We start from the raw sequence: 25066 nt of genomic DNA, 5'->3' as shown, positions 1-25066 counted from the left end.
GGGCGCCGCTACTGATGGTGACAGCGCTCCATAGCGCCACAACGAATGCAAGTATGCTGGCGCTGCCAACGCGAACGAGGACGGCTTAAAGAAGCCTCGGAGACGTTGCATGTTATATACAATTAGCAGCTGATCATCAATTTAACCGTAGGTGAAATCTCCGCGACGTGCGGCACGAAGCGCGGTGGTTGCACCATGTGCTCGTATACTGATATTGGGAGGGGGTGGAGGATGTTCGCCCCCAATCCTCAAAGCGAGAGGAAATTTTATACAGGAAAACCATGCTGAACTCAATTTAGTTTTACAAAAAAAAAGTCGAAGAAATGCATGGTTCAAACGGACCTTCCCCCCCCCCCAACCGCCCTCTCCAAGAGTGACCCCTATCCACGCCCGGTACCGGTGGACCATCAGAACAGAGTTGGATTAAATGCTTCAACGGTTGTTTTCTCATAAATGCGTTTGACCAGCGCAGCTGTTAACGCTTTCGCGATTGAGTGTAGACCATGGTGTAAGAAAATATTCTTACACCACGGTGCAGACACTCCACCAGCACCTGTGCGGAGCGTGCTCGAACGGCTATTGGGTGTTCGCGGTGACGTACACGCGGTAGGGTCAAGACCAATTTCCCAGTCATCTCATCTCACAGAATCTGAGCACCAGGCCAGGGGAACATTACAGACCGATGGGTACGCGGCGGCAGGGGGTCGAATCCCGCACCTCCCGCAAACAAGGCGGATGGCATGCGCTAGGGCACCGCTACGGTGCACGCCACAAGTGAGCTTCCCTGTAATTAAGAGACTGCTCGAACGCGGAGTCCATAGCATTACAAGAACTTCGAGAGGTCCACATACAAGCCCAGAACCTTTGATTAGGTGCTGCCGGACGACACATACTCAATCAGCAATAGGCCTGCATCACTATCTCCGCAAACAATACATCACTAAGAACACTCCCTACCCAGATCTGCACTTCGATCCATGTCAAACCATTACCGAGGAACATGCACCCCCACCGTAATCAAGGTCGGAGAAAGGCGCGCGAGGCAGCGCGACATAAATGGTATGGGGATGCGTTTGGGTGGATGCCACCTGCGATGAGCATGGAGCCACTGCGGTTGTCCGCAACCCCCACATAGCCTCCCTAACTTTCGAGCTTCCTTCAGGCACCACCCCTGAGGGAGCCGAGAAGACCGCTATTGCTCTGGCATACACAAATGTCGGTTACATCATCAGTGAGTCAAAAACAGCCATTCTAAACTATGCCAGGAACAGGGTTCACCACCCTGCACCATCCCTGGTGCACCCCCCCCCCCTATTCTAACGCGCTGAGCTCATCTGAATGCTTGCGCACTTGGGAAATCCCAGCAACGAGGCCGCCGACTCCTTAGCCCGAGAGTCTAGAAGTCGGGCACAGGCGGACCTCGTGGGGGATTTCTCGAAGGAGCGTATGCACTCGTTTGCTGAGCTCACCACAAACTCCCGCGCTGAGCGCCCTCATCTCCCGCCACCCCACCCATCCCTTACTACCGCAAAGAAATCAGTCTGGCGTCCCCTGCAGACGCACACGCTACTTACACCAGCCCATCTCTATAAATTTAAGCCGGTACCCCCATATGCACCTTGTGCTCCCGCCCCAAGGCCACCCTTGCACACATCCTCCCGTCATGCCCGGCGTCCCCTCCCCCCGCCGGGCTGGTGCCTCTCCGAACCTGGGAGGACTAGGACACCTCGTTGCGGTCAACGGACCTGACCAGGCAGAAGATCGTCGTCAGCCAGGCACCGTGTCACAAGAATGGATGCATTGCATTCTTGCTTCTAGGTCATAGATAAGCTTACCTATCGCCATTTTTCCTACAATGAATTATCGATATACCGGTTTATCAACTATTTCGTGAACCCCTTCGAGTTTCATAATCCAGGTTCGACTGTAATATTTTATTTACGAACACAAATAAAGTGACCCGTTACAGTGGCTTTGGCGTTCAGCACCTGATCCCAAGGTCCTGGGTTCGATCCCGTCCGTGGCGGCCGCATTTCGATGTAGGCGAAATAAAAAAACGCCCGTGTGCTGTGCGATGTCGTTGTATGTTAAGGAATCCCATGTGGTCTAAAATCCGAAGCCCTCCACTACGGCGTCCCTCATCGCTCGTGTACGAACCACAATTCACAAATCGAGCGCTGAAAATGTGCGTCGCATGCAGCATCAGGCCGAACTGATCCTCTTTATGAGTGGCAGCTCTAAGTGGTTTAACAGAGTATACTGGGGGGCCGTCCATATGCTACGTTTTCGTTTATATTAGCTCTAAGTGGGCCACATGCAAGAATATCTGGTACGGATCCAATTGGACTTATTTTTGGAAATGTGGCGGAGAGTTTGAAGTCTGCTTCACTTCCGCCACCGGTTGGCCCGGTATATTGCACTACCTCCGCAATCGGCCTTGTCTTCAACGCGTCTTTACTATCCTGTCTTTCTATCCCATCTTTCAACTCTCCTACTATCTGCACGTGGTAGCGATTGTGGCTCGGCTTGAGCCAGTGAGCAGGCCTGTGCACTTTCCTTTTTTCTTGCTGGCAACACAGACAGACAGACAAACCATAGGGACAGGAACTGCCGCTACGTTTATGCCTATGGTTTGTGTGTCATGCATGCTCGCCTGCGGCCTACTTGGAGCTGCCACTTGATTAGGAAGCCAGCGGTTAACCTTTCTATAAGTGTTCCAGTTGGAATGCCCCTCCTATTCCATTTGAAGCTTGCAATTGGTTCCAAGTAAATAATGGGATATTTTCCGATTGGAAGCAAACAATTTGTTTTGTGTGGGCCGGCATTACAATTGGACGCTCCAACTGGCCTTCCAATGGGTTCAAAATATACATGGGAGGGCACAACCAATTTTAATGGCCGCCTTCTTAGATTCGAGAAACCGAAACTATGCCGCCTTTTCGTCCCCTGACGTCATACTCACATAGTTCTACCTGGATCATTCCACGCCAAACATCCCAGGCGTTGCGCTCGACCATCTCCAATTTGTTCAAAAAATTCGTGGAAACATCGTAATGTGCGTAATGAAAGCCTGAAGCATTTTTGCCTAAAAAATTTATTCGTGAAGTGAGGGAAGATTGAATATTCAGAAAAAATGAGAAAACAGGCACTGCTAAATAAGCAAATATTTAGAAAACACTCCAAAAACTTTTTCATTGACATTTGCACAGATTCTGTCTTTCGATACAATTGGGAGCATGCTGCTTTACACGGCATAAATATTTTTTTTAATCGAAAAAAGTATGAAAATGTGTCATTTTTGATATTTTTTGTTTTAAATAAGAACTTTCTGTCGGAAATTCTGGAATAGCCGTTTTGTTCCTGTAGATGTCCAGTACCTATAATAAATTTTACAGGTGATGAGACTGCGGATGCAGAAGGAAAAAATCTAGTTACAAAAAGTGAATTTCGAGCCAAAACACTCGTTAATTTCGCCCTGAGGTGGTCCAAGTAAAAATACAAACAATAGCGGATTACGTAAAACAGCTTATTGCCTTCCATTTCTGAAGTTTTTATCGAGGTAATTTTTGTTTAAAGCGAGGAAAAAATTTTTTTAGTTGAGCTCTCGGGCCGTAAGTTGCGTCGTCTCTTAACGCCTCTTCACCGCAGAGCACGATACTGCAGACACTGTAGCCACGCGAAACCTTATAGTCCTTGTTCTTAAGTGAGGTTTGCACTGCAGGCAAGCATGGGAACACTGAGTAGTCAAACAGGTGTTCGTGCGAAAAGATTTTCTTAACGCTGCTAGTGTGGCACATGCCCAAGTGGGCTAGCTGTTTGGCGTGATTCTGTCGCAGTCAGTCATTCTTGTCGGCGCCATGAAAGACGTAATCAGCAGCATAAGAGCTTGTGAGACACCGATCTGGAAATGACTAGAACGATGCGGTGTTGAAACAATCCGTGACGCAGTAGCACCATGTGGTACCTGACCTTTGTGGCCGTCAGAAGCTCATGTCCGGTTGTTTCCGTTGTGATTAGTTTCTTTTGTTTGATTTAATCAGTGCAATTTCTACATTAATACTCCAGCGACAACTATAGACGAGACACTAAGCTGGTGAAGCACCTTCATGCGAGCGACGCACCTATGCCAACGCCTCCTAAACTTTTCAAGGCCTGTGCCCTCTCTAGCGACGTCAGCACCCACCGTCCTACCTGGGCATTGCCATTGCCTGCGGCTGCCTCCGGTTCTCCATACCGGCCTTTCCGTCCCGTCGCCTCCCGGCTCATTTTTCCCCTCTTGTTACACGCAGCTAGTTCGTCGAGCCAGTCGCCTCGTGGTCGCTTCAGTGCTGTTTTCCTTGCGCCCGTTCTGCGACATACGGGCTTCGACATGAATAACAAGTATTGTGTACCTATGTGCTCAAGCAACTACAAGACGGGGAACAAGGTTCAAGTGTTTCCTTTGCCAAAGGATGAACAGCTTTACAAGTGGCTCAGTGCGATTCCCCGAAAGGATTTTGTGCCTACTGCCAACAACAAGGTACGAAGTCATTTTCTCTACTGTTGCCACAAATGAACAGTATTTAAGGGAGCCATGACAAAAATTAAGCTTTACCTCGATATTAGATTGTACTGCATTGGTAATGTGGTGCGTCGCACTTTTGCTATTGTAAAACAGGTGTGCGCCTTACACTTCCATGCATCCTGCCTTGAACATACCTCATCGTACACCAATCCCCGGACAGGAAAGGTGTTCGAAGTCCCTCTAAAAGTGCCACACCTGCGTCTTGGGTCAGTGCCATCCTAATTCCCTGGCTGTCCCTCGTACCTGTCAAAGAAAGATGCCGTGCCAGCAAGGAGCTCCCCAGATGCCGAAGAAATGCGCCGGGAGGCAAATGTCTTGCTCGTGCTATTGAAGTGTCAGCAGCCTGCTATCGACAAGAACAAATGCAGTGCAAATTTTCATCTCTGCATGAAATGATGGAGCGCTTAAACGTCAAGTGTGTCCCGGTTGAATGGACTATTATTAATCACCCAAACTGTAGCATGTTCTTGAATATTGCAAATGAGAGTGCGCTGGTCCTACAGTGTTCTGTTACTGTTTTCGCATATCTTCGTATCACGGCGTGTTTTCACGGCAACTCAGTGAAACGTTTAGGAGATTTTGTCGTGCCTGACGAAATCGGTGACATCAATGTCCTACTTGACATATTAAATAAGCTACAGCAGATTTCTGACGACAAAGGTTCATCTGATGGCCTTACTGACCTGATAGTAAACCTCATGGAAAAGATTAAGGAAAGCGTCCGCAAAAACAGAAAGGACTCTGTTAAACTTCTGAGGGAACAAGTGTTGTTGCTTGAGAGTGACTGCAGTATTCATCTCAATGGTGCTTGCTTGCATCTGCATACTATATCTCCTCATGCATACAAGTTTTTGAGGGGCTCTGGTTGTTTGACTTTGCCGCATCCGAGTACCATTAGAAACATCTGCTCCTCTTTCCACCTATCACCTGATAACGAATCAGGTGATCAGAATTTTCTTAAATACATTGGCCAGAGGTTTAATAAATTGAAATCGCATGAGAGTGCTGTTACTTTAATGGCAGACGAGATTCACGCTCAGCCATTTATGGACTTTACGATGCCGCATAAGGTGAGGATTATTTACCCACATCTAGACGATGCAACGCGACCCATGTTTTACATCATTGACGCTGTGTAACTGTTAAAGTGTGCTAGAAATAATTGGCTTAACTAAAGAAATCCTAAAGCCAACTTTTATTTTCCTATGTTTAACCTCACTGACAATTCCGTCCACCCTGACATTATACAGTGGGCATCATTCAAGGATCTCAGAAAGCTTCACAAACTTGAATCTTCTCAGCTCTTGAAGTACAGTTATAGGCTGCCTTCGAAGGCTTTAAACCCAAGCAATTTACAAAGGCAAAATGTTAAACTAGCCTTACAGGTTTTCAACATCTTTGTGGCTGAAGCCTTCGACATGCACTGCGATTTTCCTGTACTTTCACGTGCGAAAGAAACTGCCAACTTCATCAGAATAATTATTCATTGATGGATGGTAGTTAATGTGAAGATGCCACACAAGGGCTATCACTATCGCGATGTATACGAACAGCCAATTTCATCGTTGAATGATGACCCCAAGCTATCCTTTTTGAAAGCCTTCAAAATCTGGCTTGACGTATGGAAATTTTATAAACACGACAATTGCACGCCACAAAGGAAACCTTTAATGCTCTGTGGCATTCAGCATATGCTCTACTTGAATTCTCAAAGTATTGCGTCTATGAGCTCGGTTTTAAGTACGTGCTACTCGGAAAAGTGCAAACAGACGGCCTAGAGAAGAGGTTTCTTCAGTACAGACAAATGGCTGGCGGTAACTACCACATCAGCATCCGACAGCTTCACGAGTGCGAAGGCAGAATTCGCCTCCAAGGCACGCTTCCTGTGATGTGCGCCGGTGACTTCAGCGACGATGAGGTCGGTTGTTTGTCAAGTGCTGCACATTCCTTCAAAATTGCTGAGTTTACAGAAGGTCTGAACAGTTTGAGTTCACGCGCGCCTGTGTTTGGCTATGTAGGTGCTTTTGTGCTCATTCTGTAATGAAAGCCCTGAACTGCGATTTCTGCCGAGAGCAGCTTGTTATGGACTGCGAAACAACAGAACATGATGATGCCGATGTTCACTCTTTGATATCTAGCTTGAATCGAGGCAGGCTGGAATTCCCAAGTGCATGTGTCGTCACTGTCGTGATGCACACCGGGGTAATTGTAAAAAAAGCTATTACAACCAGAGAATGCCACAATGTTTCTCCAACACAAAAACCAGAGAAATGTTGTTCAACAACTGGTTATCGAATCGCTGCCAGAGTTTGGCGACCTTGTGACATGCTTGAATGGGCACGTCAAAAAGTATGCTTTTTTCTCGCACGCCACAAGCCTGGTCCAACACTCTATGTTAGCATGCGCTAGCTGCAAAAAATATCACTGTAATTTTTTTACTTACTAAAGTTAACTTTTTGGTTACCAGTTTACTACTGGGAACAAAAGTTTCCCGGACGAGAGTTCTAGGAAAAACGTTTATTGTAGATCCACCTCGCTACCCAGTCGCCTGATATTGTATGAAGGCATTAAAGGGACTATGCAATGAATAAAAAGTCACTTGTAAATGTTTTCAATGCTTAGAAATGGTGCTAAGAAGCATTCACACCAAGTATGAGTCTTCAGAACTGAGCCAGCAATTTATTATGAACTTTTAAAAACCGTGTTTTTCAAAATTCGCGGGCCGATTGGTGTACTCGCAATGACCAATTTTTGAACTAAAGTCGTGGAACAAAGACGTCACTGTACCATGACGTCGCCAGGCCACCACACACTCTCATTCGCTGGAGCCACGGCAGCCACGACGTCATGGGCACACTTCCGGTAGCCGTAAAAATCACCTTCTCGTGCCGCCGCGCGACCCTCTCGCACAAGAGCGAGCCAGGGCATTGCCTTCGCGCATATGGTTTCAATTTTCCTCTGCAGCCTCCGTCGGGAGTTCCGGAGCCACTCGCACGGCTATTCGTGGGCACGCATAGGGCTAGATGCCCATCGCGGCCGTAAAAACGAGCAAACGCGGTTCGTGTTCTCGCCTGCGCTGACGATGTGGGCCCTCGCCATTACACAGAAGTTCCGTATGGTGTTTGGCGCCAGTGTTAGTTTTGGGAAATTTCCGAGGTGTCGTTCTGGACCGCGGGGCACGAATTATCTGCAGAGGTGATGATCTGCAGTGTTTGGGAACGCCGCAACAGTAGGATCCTCACCGCTCGCCAGAGGTTGTAGAAATATACAACCAATAGGAAATGCGTGGAACGAGCTGCAGCTGCCAATAGCTACCAAAAAACGTGCAGTAATTGATTTACCCCTCGAAGTGACGGTATTATCAGAAACCCGGTGGCGGCCTGAAGAAGCCGAGCATCTGGTCGAAAGATGCTTTTGTGACCATTAAAAAACTGTTGAATCACCGGCGGTGCTGACATTCGAACCCAGTACGTCCTGTGTATACGGGGCATATGCTGTATGCTACCAGGCCCTCACTGCGATTTTTGAACAGGAACTCCGATTTCGCGAAACCAATGAGTGCACTTTTTGGGGACGTCCTCATCTCGTTTTTATACGTAAATATTTGTTTCATTTCTGACTTCCTTCCACCAGGAGTCCGATCCCTTTTATTTGGATTACTCGCAGCCAACTTTGTTAAAATTGGACTGGATGTGACTGGAGGCAGTTCTGAAATGAGGTGCAAGAAATGAGGTGCATGTAAACGTACCACCTGTTGCAAAACTTCCTAGGCCGATGCACCCGTGGCCGGAATATGGTCACACGCGTACGGTTTCGTTCATTTCTTGGCGGGAACTTGTGAATGTCAGCGGAATTCGTCCTCGACATTTTAAACGGCAAATCTATATGCTGTATCAGGGATCACCGTAACATTGTTCGCGCGCACTAAGGCCACGGACGCCATGACCTGCGAACTGTCGCAACATGTGTGCATGCGACGCAACAGCCGTCAGGCACGGCCGCCTTTGTTGGATACATGTGTCTGCTTATCTGAAAACAGCGCAACGGACGCGGACAATGACAGGAGTGGACACAAACTCAGCAGTATGCGTCCACTTTTGTCATTGTCCGCGTCCTTTTCGCCGTTTTAAGATATGAAGAGCCAACTAGACCGCACCTCTACCACTGTATGCTTATGTGAATTTGGAGATGATAGGCGTCTCGCACCTTGTGTTCTCTTCTAAGCATTTATCCATGTTTAAACGTTTTTCGCGCCAAAAGAACAAAAACAAAAAGGCATGCCGATAGCTTATTTCTCTCGATCGTTTCTTGCGGCAGAGGTGACGTGATGGCGCAGGTACCATTCAGCGATTGGCTGAATTTTCTTTTTTTTTTGCTTTAGCTTGCCCTCATTAACGAAATGCTCTTGCTTGACTTGCGCGTGTTCTCGGCACCTGTAGATTCTCGTCCGCGAGGGGGCAATACTGGGCAAGCGAGTAACGTAAATGATGGCGAATTTGAAACCCCGCCGTGGTGGCTCAGTGGTTAGTGCGATCGGCTGTTGGAATCGAGGACGCAGGTTCAATTCCAGCCGCGACGGCCGCGTTTCGGTGGATGCGAAATGGAAAAGACCCATGTGCTGTGCGATGTCAGTGTATGTTAAAGAACCCTGGGTGGTCCAATTTACTCCGTGCAGCTAAAGGCGTTTGGCTCTGCAGCAGCAGCTAGGCAGGAAAGGGACACGTCCTCAGCCCTAGCAACACCGCACCGTCTTTTCAACTCCCCATTTAACTACTCCGCTCTCATAACCCGAATAACGAGGAACGCACTCCACACGGCACGGGTACAAACGCCGTACTCTTTCCTTTTCGTGCTTAGCCCCTGCCTCATGAAAACCGACCGAAGCGACTGGCTGGAGGGGCTTTAAGAAGAGCATTCGCCGCTACATTCTTGAGTTTTAACAGACTATAGTTGTTTTTTTGGCACATTTCTTTCGACACATACTATTTCCTCATTGAAAATTTTGACGAGAAGCATGACGGACGAATACCGTATGTGTTCTAATAGCATACCTACTGTGCAAACGTAAGTTTTATCAAAGGGGCTGCGAATGCTGATCATGATGATAGCATCACAAACGCACTCCCAATGGTGCATGAGCGCTCGAAAACGTTCTGCTCTGTCGTGTAACGCAGCGGCATCGAAATGTTTTCGCCATTATGTCTATGTGCCTTTATGCGCATGCAGACATGCCCCATGTGGCGAACCCACAGTTCCCTGTTCGGTGGCGCTCGTCTGCTCCGCATGCGTTCAGCATTAGAAACTGCGTGGCAGACTCGCTGGCAATGTTCCAGTTCACGCAACGGTAGTAAAATACTGACGGCTGTAAAGAAAAAAAAACCTGGTTTGTATTTTTCAGGCGGCAAGTATGTTCCCCGTGCCATCCTCCTCGACTTGGAGCCAGGAACCATGGACTCCGTCAGATCGGGACCTTTCGGTCAACTGTTCAGGCCCGACAATTTCATATTCGCTAAGCGTCTCTTTTAGCTTCATATCTCCGTTGCTGTTTTAGCATGTACTGATCAAGTTCAGCTCAACGTCATCAGCTGCACGTGTGTGCGCAAAGGTTCGTGGGGAGCCGGGCTTAATTCTAGCCGTCCCTAGCCGGAAGTTCCTTGCAGCAGCTGCTCTTAGCCCATCGTAGTGTTCGTTAGGTTCAGCCACAGCTTAGGGTTAACAAAGGTAACTCGATTTGCTCGTACCTGTGCTCAGAATCGGCATTCATAGTCGGCTGTATAATCTTGGCTGTTTCCACTCTTTCGGTGGAAAATTCGCTGCGTACAAAATACAAGTGAACAGCAACTGAGGCGACCATTGCAACACGAAGCTTGCTGCCCTATGCGCCTGACATACGTTCCTGAGCGCTGAGTTTCCATCTTGAAATATGAAAAGTTATTTTATAAGGTCGGCGAATTTGATCTGAAGACCGCTTCACTATCATGCGACTGAAGAAAAATTCGCGTAGAAACAGGAAAGGTTTCAGCGCAAAGCGCCTTAGCGGCTACCTTTTTGGTCAACGCTTATTGGCTCAAAACAGCGGCTCCCAGCAGCGCGGGGATATGCAGGTGGCGTACATATGCGCGGTAACCTTCGCAGGCCAGAGCGGCGCCGGCAACAACTGGGCCAAGGGCCGCTACACTGAGGGCGCCGAGTTGGTGGACTCCGTGCTGGACGTGTTGCGCAAGGAGGCAGAGAGCTGCGACTGCCTGCAGGGCTTCCAGCTGGCCCATTCCCTGGGCGGAGGCACCGGCTCCGGCATGGGCACGCTGCTCATCTCGAAGATCCGGGAGGAGTACCCGGACCGCATCATGAACACCTTCAGCGTCATGCCCTCCCCCAAGGTGCGCATTCGTCGTGACAGCTTCCGCGCAGCCGGCACGTGTCTTAAGCCAGGACAGCGTCAATACCAGCGAGACGCAAACTTTTGTGGAGGAAAAACGCTAAGCCGCCCGTGTGCTGTGCGATGTCCGTGCACGTTAAAGATCCCCAGGTGGTCGAAATTATGCCGGAGCCCTCCACTACGGCACCTCTTTCTTCTTTCACTCCCTCCCTCATCCCTTCCCTTACGGCGCGGTTCACGTGTCCAACGATATATGAGACAGATACTGCGCCATTTCCTTTCCCCAGAAAAACCAATTATTATTATTATTATTATTATTATTATTATTATTATTATTATTATTATTATTATTATTATTATTATTATTATTATTATTATTATTATTATTATTATTATAATTATTATTATTATTATTATTAAACTGCCGTCAGATATGAAGGCTTCACCACGTCCGCATGTGGTGACCTCAGCGACCTTCTTTCTTTCTTGATGTCTACCTACTACGGTGGTATCGAACACCGCACTCGCGCGTGAAGATGCGAGACTTTACGTCACCCACCGCTGCTGCCAAACGAATGGCGCGAAAACAGCTGCAGAGTGCAAGCGCACGACGGCTGTGACCTTAAATGGACCATGAAATGGTATACACTGAGGTTAGGAAAAGCGCACGAGCGATCGCTATTCCATCACTCGTCACCGAACAGCAAAAAAAATTTTATGCTAGCTTCATTAAAAGACTACAGACATGTAAATTTAGTTACGCGTTTTATTCTTCCATATGATGCTTTAGGCATTATAATACATGGATCATCGTCTGTTATTCGCATACAACCGCTAAATCACTGAGTACTGAATTCCTTCCCTCATGCTGTTTCGGTTTCATCAACCGAACGATGGTTGTGGCATGTAGTTCGACTTTAGATCATGTGAGGCACGAAAAAAACTGCAATATAAACGCTGACACGTAGTTTTAATTCACTGCAACGCTTAAACAAGCCTGCTTCAAGAGCTGGAATGAAAACAAACGACGTATCAGCAGTCATACTGCCGTTTTTTTCCTGCCTCACGATACTCCAAGTCCAACTACACGTCACAGCCATCGTTCGGTTGATGAAACCGAAACAGCATGAAAGAAGAAATTCAATTATATATTATTTATCAGTCGTAGGCGAAAACAACGCGGCGATACATGTATTCTAATGTCTAAATCATCATTTGAAAGCAGAAAACATGCGAGCAAATTTTTGGTTTCTACAGCCCTTTAACACCGAAGATATCGGCGATTAAAAATGATGCTTCTTAGCTTCCCTCAACTCTTACACAACGACGTGCCGAAAAAAAAATGGCTAGCGGTTTATCATTGCTAAGCACGAAATAGTGCGCGAAAGCATGGTGGGCCTCCCAAATTTTGAGGGTGGGCCAAACCCATTCTGGGGGTGTCGCATGTTGGTCCCGAACGTAGGTCAATTTTCAAATTTTAGGGGGTGGGCCAACTCTTATTTTTGGAGGTGGGCCAATTCCATTTCGAGACGAGGTGAAGCCTGTCTTCCACCTGAGCACAGCCAGATTCACCGGCAGTCGAATTCGGTCAAGGTCATTCGAAGGCAAATTTCGGGCGTCCTAACCATGTTTGGGACATTCTTCATGTGCCATATCAGGGCCGCCGTGGTGGCTGAGTGGTTATGGCGCTCGGCTGCTGGCCCGAAAGACGCGGGTTCGATCCCGGCCGCGGCGGTCGAATTTCGATGGAGAAGAAATTCTAGAGGCCCGTGTACTGTGCGATGCCAGTGCACGTTAAAGAACCCGAGGTGGTCGAAATCTCCGGAGACCTTCACTACGGCGTCCCTCATAGCCTGAGTCGCCTCCATCGAAATTCGACCGCGGCGGCTGGGATCGAACCCGCGTCTTTGGGGTCACCAGCTGAGCGCCATAACCGCTGAACCACCGCGGTCCTGAGAGATTGAGTAGTGTAATAAATCTGACAATTTTTTGTACACATGCAGTAGCATGTTGAAGTTATTTTTCTAAGAAATGTGTTCACGTAAATATGCATGCTAGAGTTTAACTTTTGTTTGCATACGACCATCCCCAGAATTGAGCTTCATTGCCATGCACACCCATTTCCTTACTGAGTCTGGCTGAGTCTTCATTTTCTCCGCGTGAGACATCGTCGAAATCGTTAGGGGTTGGCTAGGATTGCTTTCGTGCTAACAGAAAACAGGTCGGGGCTGCGCAATCCCGCCCACGCCACCTGAGCATGCCCAATGGGCAGTGGGCGTCAGGCTGCCCAGTGACTGAGGAGCGGCTTAGTGTGCTAAGGCAAAGAATGCGAGGTGAGCTGTCGCCCTAGCAGACTGCGAGTCAGTGCGAGCAGCGATTTAAATAGAAATTGTAAATTATAGACATGCTGCACCATCATCATCACCATAAGCCTGACTAGGCCCACTGCAGGGCAAAGGCCTCTCCCATGTCTCTCCTATTAACCCTGTCTTTTGCCAGCTGCGGCCACCGTATTCCCGCAGACTTGCTGCATGTTTGCAAACAAACAAGGTGTCACTGCAGTCGCTAGCGGGCTCGCGGTAGGCTTGTAGGCGCGTTGTCGGTTTCTGCGAATCACCAAGTGGTTGATGCTGTTGATGCTTTGAACTTCGTAATTTCTCGAAGTGCACAGGCTCGCGTTGACCACGTACAGCCTATTCAGAGATATTGTTTGGCACTGTGTGTTGTATATATGATCAGTTGCGAACAGAAAGCGTTGCTGCCGTTGATTTCTACGCTAGACGTGGAATAAAATAACCACTTTTTGACGCTCTGTACAAGCCGGAATAATTCCACTTCGGGATAGCAGTGAGGAGAAGCTCTGGCGTTGTTTCGGCGGAGCAGACGTACGCTCACCGTCACTTGACACACGTGCCGCGCAGCGAGGCAAGTGGGGACAGCGTCGTGTCTCCAGTCTCCTCTGTCGCGTGTAAGCGCTGCTTTTCGCCACAAGATCATGCACCAACGAGGCCGATTTGTCACCTTATTAAAATGGCCAAACTGATCGCAATTTTTTTGTGCAGTAGAAATTTAGAAAATTACGCTTTTTAGATGTGTGGGCGTCGAAGATTGAGCGAATCGCTCTTCTGGTGGCCTCGGCGCATCGCGAATTCCACGGGTTTCCGACGACGGTGCACCACTATCTTAGTATCACTTGGAAGCGGAATGATCAGAAGATCAGAGGTTCCATTTATTGCAGTGCCTTATTTCTTTGACCAAAAGAAAAAGCTACGAGGGTGAACGAAGCCAACGAGAGAATAAACTTTAAGGTTGGTTTTCTCAGCTTTCACGTTTTCTACGATTGGCATCACTCATCCCTTCGTAATTTCGTAACGAATAAAAATAGAATGATTCTATTTGCTGCGAATGAATCCTGAGACGTTGACTTATTTATGGTTTTGTTTATGAAGGTTTAACGTCCCAAAGCAACTCAGGCTATGAGGGACGCCGTAGTGAAGGGCTCCAGAAATTTCGACCCCCTGGGCTTATTTAACGTGCGCTGACATCGCGCAGTACACGGACCTCTAGAATTTCGCCTCCATCGAAATTCGACCGCGGCGGCTGGGATCGAACCCGCGTCTTTGGGGTCACCAGCTGAGCGCCATAACCGCTGAACCACCGCGGTCCTGAGAGATTGAGTAGTGTAATAAATCTGACAATTTTTTGTACACATGCAGTAGCATGTTGAAGTTATTTTTCTAAGAAATGTGTTCACGTAAATATGCATGCTAGAGTTTAACTTTTGTTTGCATACGTACTTTGCATAAAAAAAAAAGAACAGTAGCGTCATCACACAAAGCAGGGCTTTGTGAACATGTTGGCATAAAAAATTTGCGCACTTTCTACTTAATTATTCCACACTCGATGACTTGACGACGGTGTTAATTATAATAACCCAACATCTGTACCAGCCAGCTGAAAGTAAAGCACAGCACTGAAATTAGCATAAAAAGTTCACAGTTGTGCCAAATTTGGTTACATCTCATGCATAAATAACGAAAATACTTTCAATTTCCCCGTCTCCTCTCAATCTCGCTGCATTGTTTCACCCGACAGTTTCTGTTAGTGTACCCCCTAAATGAAACATTTGCTAGGCCCCGCGGTGGCTCAGTGGTTATGGCGCTCGGCTGCTAACCCCAAACACGTGGGTTCGACCTCGGCCGCGGCGGCGGTCGAATTTCGATGGAGGCGAAATTCTAGAGGCCCGTGTACTGTGCGATATCAGTGTATGTTAAAGAACCCCAGGTGGTCGAAATTTCCGGGGTGCTCCACTACGGCGTCCCTCATAGCCTGGGTCGCTTTGGAAAGTTAAAACTCCATAAACCAAACCAAACCAAACCGAAACATTTTCCTAGCAACGCAGGAGTCTGATTGAAAGACGCAGGGGCTCAAGCCGAAAAATTCCACTCGCCTGCAACTACGTGTGCTGGACGCAGCTTCGTGTGCTCTCATCTATTTGCGCTAGCTTTATGAGATACTTTGGAGGCCGTTGTCATGCGATGGCAAAAACGAAGACAAAAGCACGCTGCAACTCGGCCATATACCTGGGGTGAAGAAGAAGAAGAAGAAGAAGAAGATTCGCTCGGCCTCTCGGCACCTCTTCGCCACCGTGAGACGACCAGCTTGGCTCTGTTAGGAGGACATCGTTCGACCCAGTGGCGTTCGTCCTGTTCATCGCTGCCCCGACGGCTCTGCTCTGCTGGGAACGATCGGTTAAGTTTCGGGTGGCTGATTGTGGCATTTTCTCTCTGCGTCTTTGCGCGGTAAGGCAGTAAGCCCGGACTATGTCCACCCAGTCTCCCGGCCAGGGGAGTTCCCTCTGGTCGGCTTCTCCGTCAACTGATCTCCTACCGTTGGAAGCTTTTTTGCGCAGTGGTGTCGGCAGTATCCCTGTCGCGCTGGTGCCTAAGGATGGTGGTGCTATCAGGATGAACAACCCTGGTGCTGTTCGGGCTGCTCTCCAGTCGACTACTTCTCATTATGAGTCAATCTCAGAGGTTCGCCAGTTTGGACGTGGTGGGATTCTGTGCAGATCGCCAGACCTCGCCTGTGTAAGAGATTTACTAAACTCCTCATCCTTTGCCTCCCTTCGGGTAAGTTCTTTCATCCCTTCTCATCTGGCGTGCACGAAAGGTATTGTACGAGGTGTAGACTCTTCCCTGTCTCCGGCAGAGACTCTTGAGCTTCTGTCGGCTGCAGGTGTTGTTGCTGCGCACCGCTGTAGCCGGGATGTAAACAACGTGCGGATGCCCACTGAATCAGTGATTGCTACCTTTGCCGGCACTTCCTGCCCCTCTGAAATCAAGGCATGGCCTCTAATTTTTCGGGTAGACCCATTATCATCTCGGCCTCTGCAGTGTAACAACTGCTGGCGTTATGGACATAGCGCTGGCGGTTGCAAATCCAACTTGAGGTGTTGCAACTGTGGCGATGGTCATGCAACAAGCACCTGCACTGAGAAGAATGAGAAGTGTTGCCTTTGCGGTGGTGCGCACTCTGCAAACTACTCAAATTGTCCCTCTCGAGCTAAGGAAATTCAAATTCTGGAAATAATTGACAGGAAACGCTGTTCGCGCCGTGACGCTATTTCAGAGGTCAAAGAACGTGCCCGCGGTTATGCCGGTGTGACCGCTCGGCAAGGTGTCATGCTAGACTCAACGCTGTCCCAGGCAATTGCGGCTGCTGCGGAGGCTTCGATGTCTAAAATGGTAGAAAAGATTGTCGCAAGTGTGTCGGAGTGCTTTACAAATGTTCTAGAGACTCAGATTACACATGCCGTGCAGGCTAGTTTGGCACCTCTTTCGACAATTCCCTCTCCTCTTATCCGGTCTCAAATTCCAGTAGCATCACAGCCCCAGGAAAAAACTTCTGTCCCTTCCGCTGTACCTACCTCGGGTACTTCGAGGGATGTTGATATAATGTATGATTCCGAGATGGTGGAGCCTGATGCGCGGCTTCTTAAGCGCAGTGGGTCCCCCATGTCTTATTCGTTGTCTTCTCAGGGCACCCAGCCCAAATCAAAGAAGCAGCAGCTTGGCACTAAACCCAAGGATACCATTTTGGAGCAGGCAGTTGCTGCTGCTAGACTTTCGCAACCATAGCGTCGTTGCGAGTTCTGCAGTGGAACTGTCGCTCTATTCTTTCCGCTTCCACAGATTTACACTGCCTTTCTACTCAGCTTAATCCGGATGTCATAATTCTGCAAGAAACGTGGCTTTCAACTGACAAACATTTTCATATCAAAAATTACCGGTCATTTCGCCTAGACCGCCAGTCAAGAGGCGGGGGTTTACTAACTTTAGTCTCTTCAAAATTTTGCCACAGGGCTGTGGTATCTCTTCAACAAATGTCTCCTGACTGTGAGATTTTGGCGATAGACTTTGTACATCCTCGGTGCTCTCCATTTTCAATAGCAAATTGTTATTTCCCCAATGGAGTCCAGGATGTTAGACCTCTGAATTTTTTACTCGTAAACTGTAAAAACCCAGTTCTCGTGGCTGGGGACTTCAATTCTCACCATGTGTCTTGGGGTTTTAGGACTAATTCATGCGGCAAGCGCCTTTGGGACTGGGTTTCTGATCACAACCTGATGTGCTTAAATTCAGGATCGGCCACTTATCTTCGCTCACACACTCAATCTGTTTTAGATATCACGTTCATTAGTCCTGGAATTGGCGTAACGAATTGGTCGACAGTTGATAGCGGCACTTCAAGTGATCATATACCTATTCATTTTGATATCATATGTCGTGTTACTCCGGCGTCTTCTCAGTTGCGGTCACATGTAAATTATGACAGATTTCAGACGGCGTTGCGCTCTGCCCTTGCTCCAGGGTCTAACATCGCCGAGGTCCACCAGTCAGTAAGAATATGTCTGGCTATTGAGGAAAGCCGTAAAAAGTCGGAGTTCCTGGTGAGGCCAATAAAAGGGAATTCTTCTAACTGGTGGAATGCGGACTGTACAAGAGATTACAGGCGGAGGAAGGCAGCATGGAAAAGCTTCTTCATAACCAATGTCCGAATAACTGGAGTGATTATAAATTTATTGCAGCCACCTTTAAACGCACAGTTTCTCGCGCAAAGGAAAAATATGACTCAGAACACTTCGATTATCTTTCAAAGGCGGACAACCGACGTGCACTATTCGGTTTTCTACGGTCTAGGAAACAGCTCATGTCCTCTCATAATTTTCAGTCATTAGTTATCTCACCTGTAGAAGCTATCCAGGCGGTTGAATTAATAGCCACAGGCCTGCAAAAGCGGTTCTCGTCTTTACTACCTATGCGACCATTGTTGTTTGCACCAGTCGTACCAAATGATAATGCCTCACAAGTAAATCTATCAGAGCTTTCACAAGTTGTCCAGAGATTGCCAGCTGCTGCCACTGGCCCTGATGGTGTTACCACAAAGATGCTCAAGTTTCTATTTGAAGAGCCTCCCAACTCATTATTGCACCTAATAAACTACTCTCTCAAACACGCTTGGATACCTTCTGAGTGGAAGCTGTCCAAGGTGATCCCTTTACTTAAAAATCAGGGTGGAGGCTATGAATTGGATAATATTAGACCAATTTCTTTAACATCAAACGTGGTAAAGTTGATAGAAAGGTTGTTACTAATTCGGGTGTCAGCCATTGTGGACCGCAAAAGTATACTCAGCCCGTGCCAACTCGGTTTCCGGCCACGGTGTTCGATATGGAATGTACATGCTGATCTTGAGAGCAGAATTCTCCTTGCTCGTCGTCAACGCCTGGTCGCGGCTTTGGTTACGTTAGATGTCGCCAAAGCTTACGACAGTGTAGAACACTCCATCCTGATACATAGGCTACAGTCTCTTCAATTTCCAGATTATATAGTTGCATGGATATCTGCATTTCTTCATAACACGGAATTCTTTTGCGTCCATAGTGGTGTTCATTCAGAGAGGTATAGACAAACGCGAGGTGTACCGCAAGGAGCTGTTCTTTCTCCTGTGCTCTTTAATATTCTGTTAAGCTATATTCCTCTCCACCGCCATGTACGCACTTACGTCTATGCGGACGACATTGCGTTTTTTGCTGCTGCGCCGGATATACATTCTCTGTATGGTCTGTTGCAGTCATATTTGAATACACTTGAGCACTGGTTGAGCGCATTACACCTGAAGTTAAATTTTGGCAAGTGCGCTACTCTTGTTTTCCCTCTATTCACTCCTGTAGTGGTCTCTCTCACTTGCCAGTTAAAAATAATACCGCAGGTTCAATCCCTAAAATACCTAGGGGTCATTTATGACAACAAACTCACCTGGCGACCTCACATTGACCATGTCGCGGCGAAAGGGGCTCGTGCCGTGGGCATGTTACGGAGATTATGTCATCACCGGTACGGCATGCGCAGAGATGCGCTATTAATGATCTACATAATGTATGTCAGGCCAATTTTAGAATTTGGATCAGTGTTGTTTTCAGGTAGTGTTTGTGCAAAGATTACTTCAGCCTTTAGATGTAAACATTTATGATATCCTTCCTGCGCTTCGGAATGGGCCCACTATACACATTGTTTTCGACGACATATTCCCAAAAAATGCAAAACTTTTGCCACCGAGTATTCTAAATGGCCTTCTAGAAGATCATCTGAGGACCCTACCAACCGATATAGCAATAGCCACTGATGCATCGCAATGCAATGAAAAAGCAGGTGTGGGAATATTTTGCTCCCATTTAGACTGGTCCTTTTCTCTGCGCCTTCCAGATTTCACCCCTATTTTTCAAGCAGAGTTTCTAGTAGTTGTACTTGCTCTACGCAAGCTAGACCCCTCTATTACAGCAGTTGCAGTAATTACTGATTCTTTATCTTTGTGTTCATCCCTCGCTGCACAGGTTGACGGTCCCATTTTATCAACTTTCTTATCCCTACTTCCTCCGCATTTGAGCCTTGTTCATTTAGTATGGGTTCCCGGCCACAGCAGTGTGACTGTAAATGAGATTGCTGATAATCTCGCAAAGGCTTCCCTCAGCGGCCCCGTGTTGCCAATCATCCCGGCTACAGCCTACATTACAGCATCTAGATTTCGGCGACGTGCGTTTTTAAGCACGCAAGACACATCACTTTTAACATAGGCGGATTATGAGCACCTTAAATATTATTGGAACAGGAAAATTTGTTGCTCTCGGCAGCTTGAAGTATCACTGACGAGGCTACGCTGCCGCATCCCCCCTCTAAATTTCTATTTACACAAGTCGGGTTTGGCGCTCTCTCCCCTTTGTGCATTTTGCCGTGAGCCAGAATCTATTGAACATTTTTGGCTGTATTGTCGCCGATTCAACTAACTGAGAAAAAGGTTGCTGGAGGAGCCCTTGCAGCATCTTGGCCTTAGTTTGAGCAGCCCGCTCTTGCTATCATTTGCCGCCACCACATTGGGGTTCAGCCACAGATCTGTTTGCACCGCTGTTCAAAATTTCCTGATAGAATCACACCGACTGCCTTGCTAAGTGTTTCAACCTTTTCTTTTCTATCAATTATTACATTTTGACTAAATCATTAATATTTAATCACTATCTTTATTATTATTCTTAAAATTTTAAAATCAAAACACTCATCCCTTTTCTGTTCATGACGAAAAATTCACCGGTGTTATGCTCCCACGTGCTTTTCCTTTTTGTTAACTGCGTTCAGGTGAATAGCTACCCGATTCTTGGCCGATCCCCCAGTGTGGGTATGTGATATCTTTTGAGAGGCTAACAACAACAACAACAACAACAACAACTCGGCAAAGAAGAAGAAAGGGCCCTTCTTTTCTTTTTAATCACTCGTAAATTTCACCCAAGGCAAAATAGCTTGGCACCATTTACCCTGTTCTATGGGGTCTCCCCACTGAACCCTGGCCAATCCCCCGTCGTGGGTATGTGCCATGTCACGAAGGCAACAACAACAACGGCCCTTAGTGTCCATTGTGCTGATACGACCCGACGCTGTTCTACGGCTGTTCTATGTCGCCTCCCGCTTCATCTGGCCTCGCTGCTGAAGCGTGTCTTGGTGCTGCTGATCCTGTAAACTCCTGGTGAGGCCGTTCCGCGAGTGGGGGATTTGGCCAGGTTTTTTCCCTTTTGGATGTAGGCTTCATGTTTCTTAGGCTTACGGACATGGCTATGTCTTCCTCGGGCACAGGTCCCGTAGCCTGGTTCGCCAGTTTGCCTAAATTCTTTTTGCCAAGCGTATCCCTGTGGCTCTGGTCCCTGTAGGAGATGGTTTAATTAAGATCAAAAACTCTCATATGATCCAGGAGCAGCTGAAGGCAGCGACCATTCGATATCTTGAGATTTCCGAGGTTCGACCATTTGCCAAAAGAAGAATTCTGTGCAAATCACCTGATTTGGATTGTGTTGCAGACTTGCTGCAGTGCACCTCTTTTGCCTCACTCCCGGTGAAAGCGTTTATTCCCGAGCAACTCGCCTGCGTAAAAGGAATAATCCGCGGTGTGTATCCCTCCGCTACGCCAGAAGAAATTCTTGGACTTCCATGATGCCGGTGTGGGCATCCTCTCAGTTTACCGCTGCAACAGAGGCTGGAGGCTCTCGTATTCCAACTGAGTCTGTTATAGCAACTTTTGCGGGCTCCTCTTGCCGATTGGAAATCAAAGTCTGGCCCATTGTCTACCGTGTTGACCCACTGCAGCCCCGTCCATTACAATGTAAGAACTGCTGGCGTTTTGGTCAGAGTGGCAAATCTTGCAAGTCGGCAACGCGCTGCCGCGTTTGCGGCGGTGCTCATGCTTCAGACGTCTGCACTTCTAAGTCTGATCTCGCAGCTGACGATCCCACCTGCCCAAAGATGAACAGTGTGTCTTGGACATTATTCAGCGTGATAGGTGCTCGCGCGCGGATGCTTATGCCCTACTTGATTAGAAGCATTGTGCTTTAAAGGTGAGCGTGCCCTTGGCCGGTTGGAGAGGATCAGCAACAAAAAATTTGGTATGCGTCGGGACACTTTGCTCTTTCTGTATAAGACATGTGTACTTGAATTTGGCTCTGTTCTCTTTTCTGGGTGCACAAGGTACAAGCTTGAACCCCGGTTTGTTATTGAGCGACGCGCTTTGCTCCTTTGCTTAGGTCTGCCTAAATCAGTTGCTAACGCTGCGCTGTACTTGGAGAAGCGGATACCTGATCTAAATTTGCGGCTCAGCTTCTCACTGTGCGGACGTTTTTAATGTCTTTGGAGCCTGTTCCTGAATTGGCTAACCCTATATTTACAACGAACCCATCTCTATTCTTTGGTAATTTTTGGCCTAGGTATAAGCTTCCTCAGGTTGTGTTCACTAATTCCCTGCTGTCAAAAATTTCTGTATCAATAAATTCTGTAGTACCAGTTAACCATCGCCGGGCTGATACTGTAGTCCCCTTTGACGACACCTTCCCAAGGAATGCTAAGAATCTGCCTGCAAATGTTTTAAATGGGCTTATTAAGGAGTGTCTGGATAATTTCCCTAACCATACTGCCGTTTTTACAGACGCCTCCCAGAAAAATGAAAAAGCAGCCATTGGCATTTACTCAAGGGCTCTTGAACAGAGTTATTCATTTCGGGCTCATGACTATACCCCTATTTTTGTCGCCGAGTTTCTGGCCATTGAGTTGGCCTTAATAAGGAATCCCTGCAGTATCTCTCAGGTTGTTATACTTTCAAACAGCCTTTCCGTCTTGATAGTGCTCGAAAAATCGAGAGATACTCCTATGAGCCGTTCCCTTCAATTTCTTGTTCCACCACATATTACAAAAGTACGCTTTCACTGGGTCCCTGGGCACTGTGGCATTGCTTCTGATGAGAGAGTTTATTTTTTTTGCAAAGTCCGCCCTTGGTGGACCTATTGTCCCGTTCGCCCCTAATACTGTCTACTTGACTGCAGCCAGCGTCTCCAGTACTTGAGCCATGAGCCTCTCCTTGCTGCAGCGAATTTTCAACACCTGGCATTTCCTTGGAGTGCGCGGATGTGCAGTTCAAGGCAATGTGAAGTGTCCACGACCCTAGTGCGCTGCAGAATACCGCGACTAAATCTCTACTTATGTCGATCAGGGATATTTCTGACCACCCTCTCTGAGTCTTTGGCGAAATTGAGTCCATAGATCACTTTTTCCTCTTTGCGGTTAACTTCTCGCCGTACAGCTTACTTAGAGATCCCCTCGCTCGACGGGGGCTTGCTCTATTTATTCCGATTCTCCTCTCCTTCGGGGCAAGCGCCAAGGGATATGCATTGAAAACAGTGTGCGATTTTATTCACGAATATATAATTGCATCAGGTAGATTCCTCTGCTAGAATGAGAATTCCCTGCTTTTTCATTTCCGTTTTTTTAATATTGATTTTTAATCAAAATTCGAGTCTAGGTCACAAAATTATCCAATTACACCACTCCCTGGCCATGAGTGCGTTTGTATCAGCATTGCACCCTGGCCAATCCCCCGCCGTGGGTATGTGCCATTAAGCCTGAGGTCATCATCATCGTCATCAACGCGGGCAATGCGATCGCGGCTGCTTCTTTCCAAACAAGCTTCGCGATCATGCACCGCCTCATGAAACAGCTTATGACATATGATGCAGTGAAAAACCACTTGGCTTTTAGCACACGTACAGAAACATGCCAACGTGGCCGTGCAAAAACGACACAATTTAGCAGACTTCTTTCTACACAGACCAAGTAATTATGTCGGCCATATTAAGAAATGGCCTGAAGTGAATATTAAGTGCCATGAACGCGGCTTTATATGATCGTATAACTTCCACACATGTTTAAACATTATCTGCTATCAACAAAAGACCGCATTCCTTGGTGGTGATTCAGCCTGTCAGCGCCCCGTGAACACCAAAACGGCTCGACGTGATAATTACGTGCGCAGACATTTGTGTTTTTTTTCCCTTAAGCAATTATAAGCGTACTACGCTGATGTTCAGGAGAATGAACGCAACTCCCCAGCTACGAAGTACATTGCCTGGAAGCGGCGATCGAGGCCCAGACTTCGCGCTTTACTACCGTGGCCCATTCCTTAATGCGGTATCTATCAGCGAGAAACATATCGAGGCGCGGGCATGATGCAGTTGCGCAGTCCCGCCAGCAGCTGCAGCAGCTGGTGGGCACGGGCAGGCGGAACCTACTTTGCCTGCCGTGCAAAAGGCGCTACTGACATCAGCGCCACCGCATCTGCATGACGTCGGGGCGTGAAGGAGGTGTGTGTAGGGTCCACGCAGAGCTTTTGAATTTGACTCGAATTAATACTGACAAAGGCCACCTCTACTGATCGCTGCCCTAGAATTTGACCATCAAAATAATTTCTTGTCCCTTTAATGCTCGACAATGGTAGCGAGAAATCGAAGAATCACAGTGCTTAAAAATGAGAAAATTTTTCTTGTGCATAGATGTGGTAGGCTTTGCACCACGTCGACAGAAAGTGCGAATTCAAGCGCATTCAAAACTGCAGGTCTCCGACACCGTCGTCGAGCCCTACAACGCCACCCTGTCCGTGCACCAGCTGGTGGAGAACACCGACGAAACCTACTGCATTGACAACGAGGCGCTATACGACATCTGCTTCCGAACCCTGAAGCTCACCACTCCCACATACGGGGACCTCAACCACCTGGTTTCTGTCACAATGTCCGGAGTCACAACATGCCTCAGGTGACGAAGCTTTCTTTTCTCCGGGATCGTAGTCTATTACTGTCACTCGACATCTCTATATGCGAAGCTGTAGTGAGTGGCACCGATCACTGCCGTCGAAGAATGGCCCGATGCCCACAATGGCCACAGGCGCTTAGGCCTGCAAGCTACTTCACCACACCTGAAGAGGGAATAGCTTGTGTTGTGTATAACTTCGTAGCACAATTGGGGACATGAATGGCGCGGCGCCTGCAGGCCCTTGTTCGCGGTGCTTAACGCAACAAAAAAAAAACAGTCTTAAAGCAACTTAAGTAACCATACACACGCAGGTTTCCCGGCCAGCTGAACGCTGACCTGCGCAAACTGGCTGTCAACATGGTGCCCTTCCCGCGTCTGCACTTCTTCATGCCCGGCTTCGCACCACTCACGTCCCGAGGCAGCCAACAGTAGAGGGCGCTGACC

The 25066-nt window shown here is 47.8% G+C and overlaps 1 pseudogene; it reads left to right on the top strand.

Moving 5' to 3' along the window:
• The first annotated feature begins 10662 nt into the window (after positions 1-10662).
• Positions 10663-25054, top strand: LOC144113943 (tubulin beta chain pseudogene; annotated as a pseudogene).
• Positions 25055-25066: the final 12 nt, after the last annotated feature.

The sequence above is a fragment of the Amblyomma americanum genome, chromosome 1 (genome assembly GCF_052857255.1).
Source record: "Amblyomma americanum isolate KBUSLIRL-KWMA chromosome 1, ASM5285725v1, whole genome shotgun sequence".
NCBI classification, from domain to species: Eukaryota; Metazoa; Arthropoda; class Arachnida; order Ixodida; family Ixodidae; genus Amblyomma; species Amblyomma americanum.
This window is presented reverse-complemented; position numbering and strand designations above follow the sequence as displayed.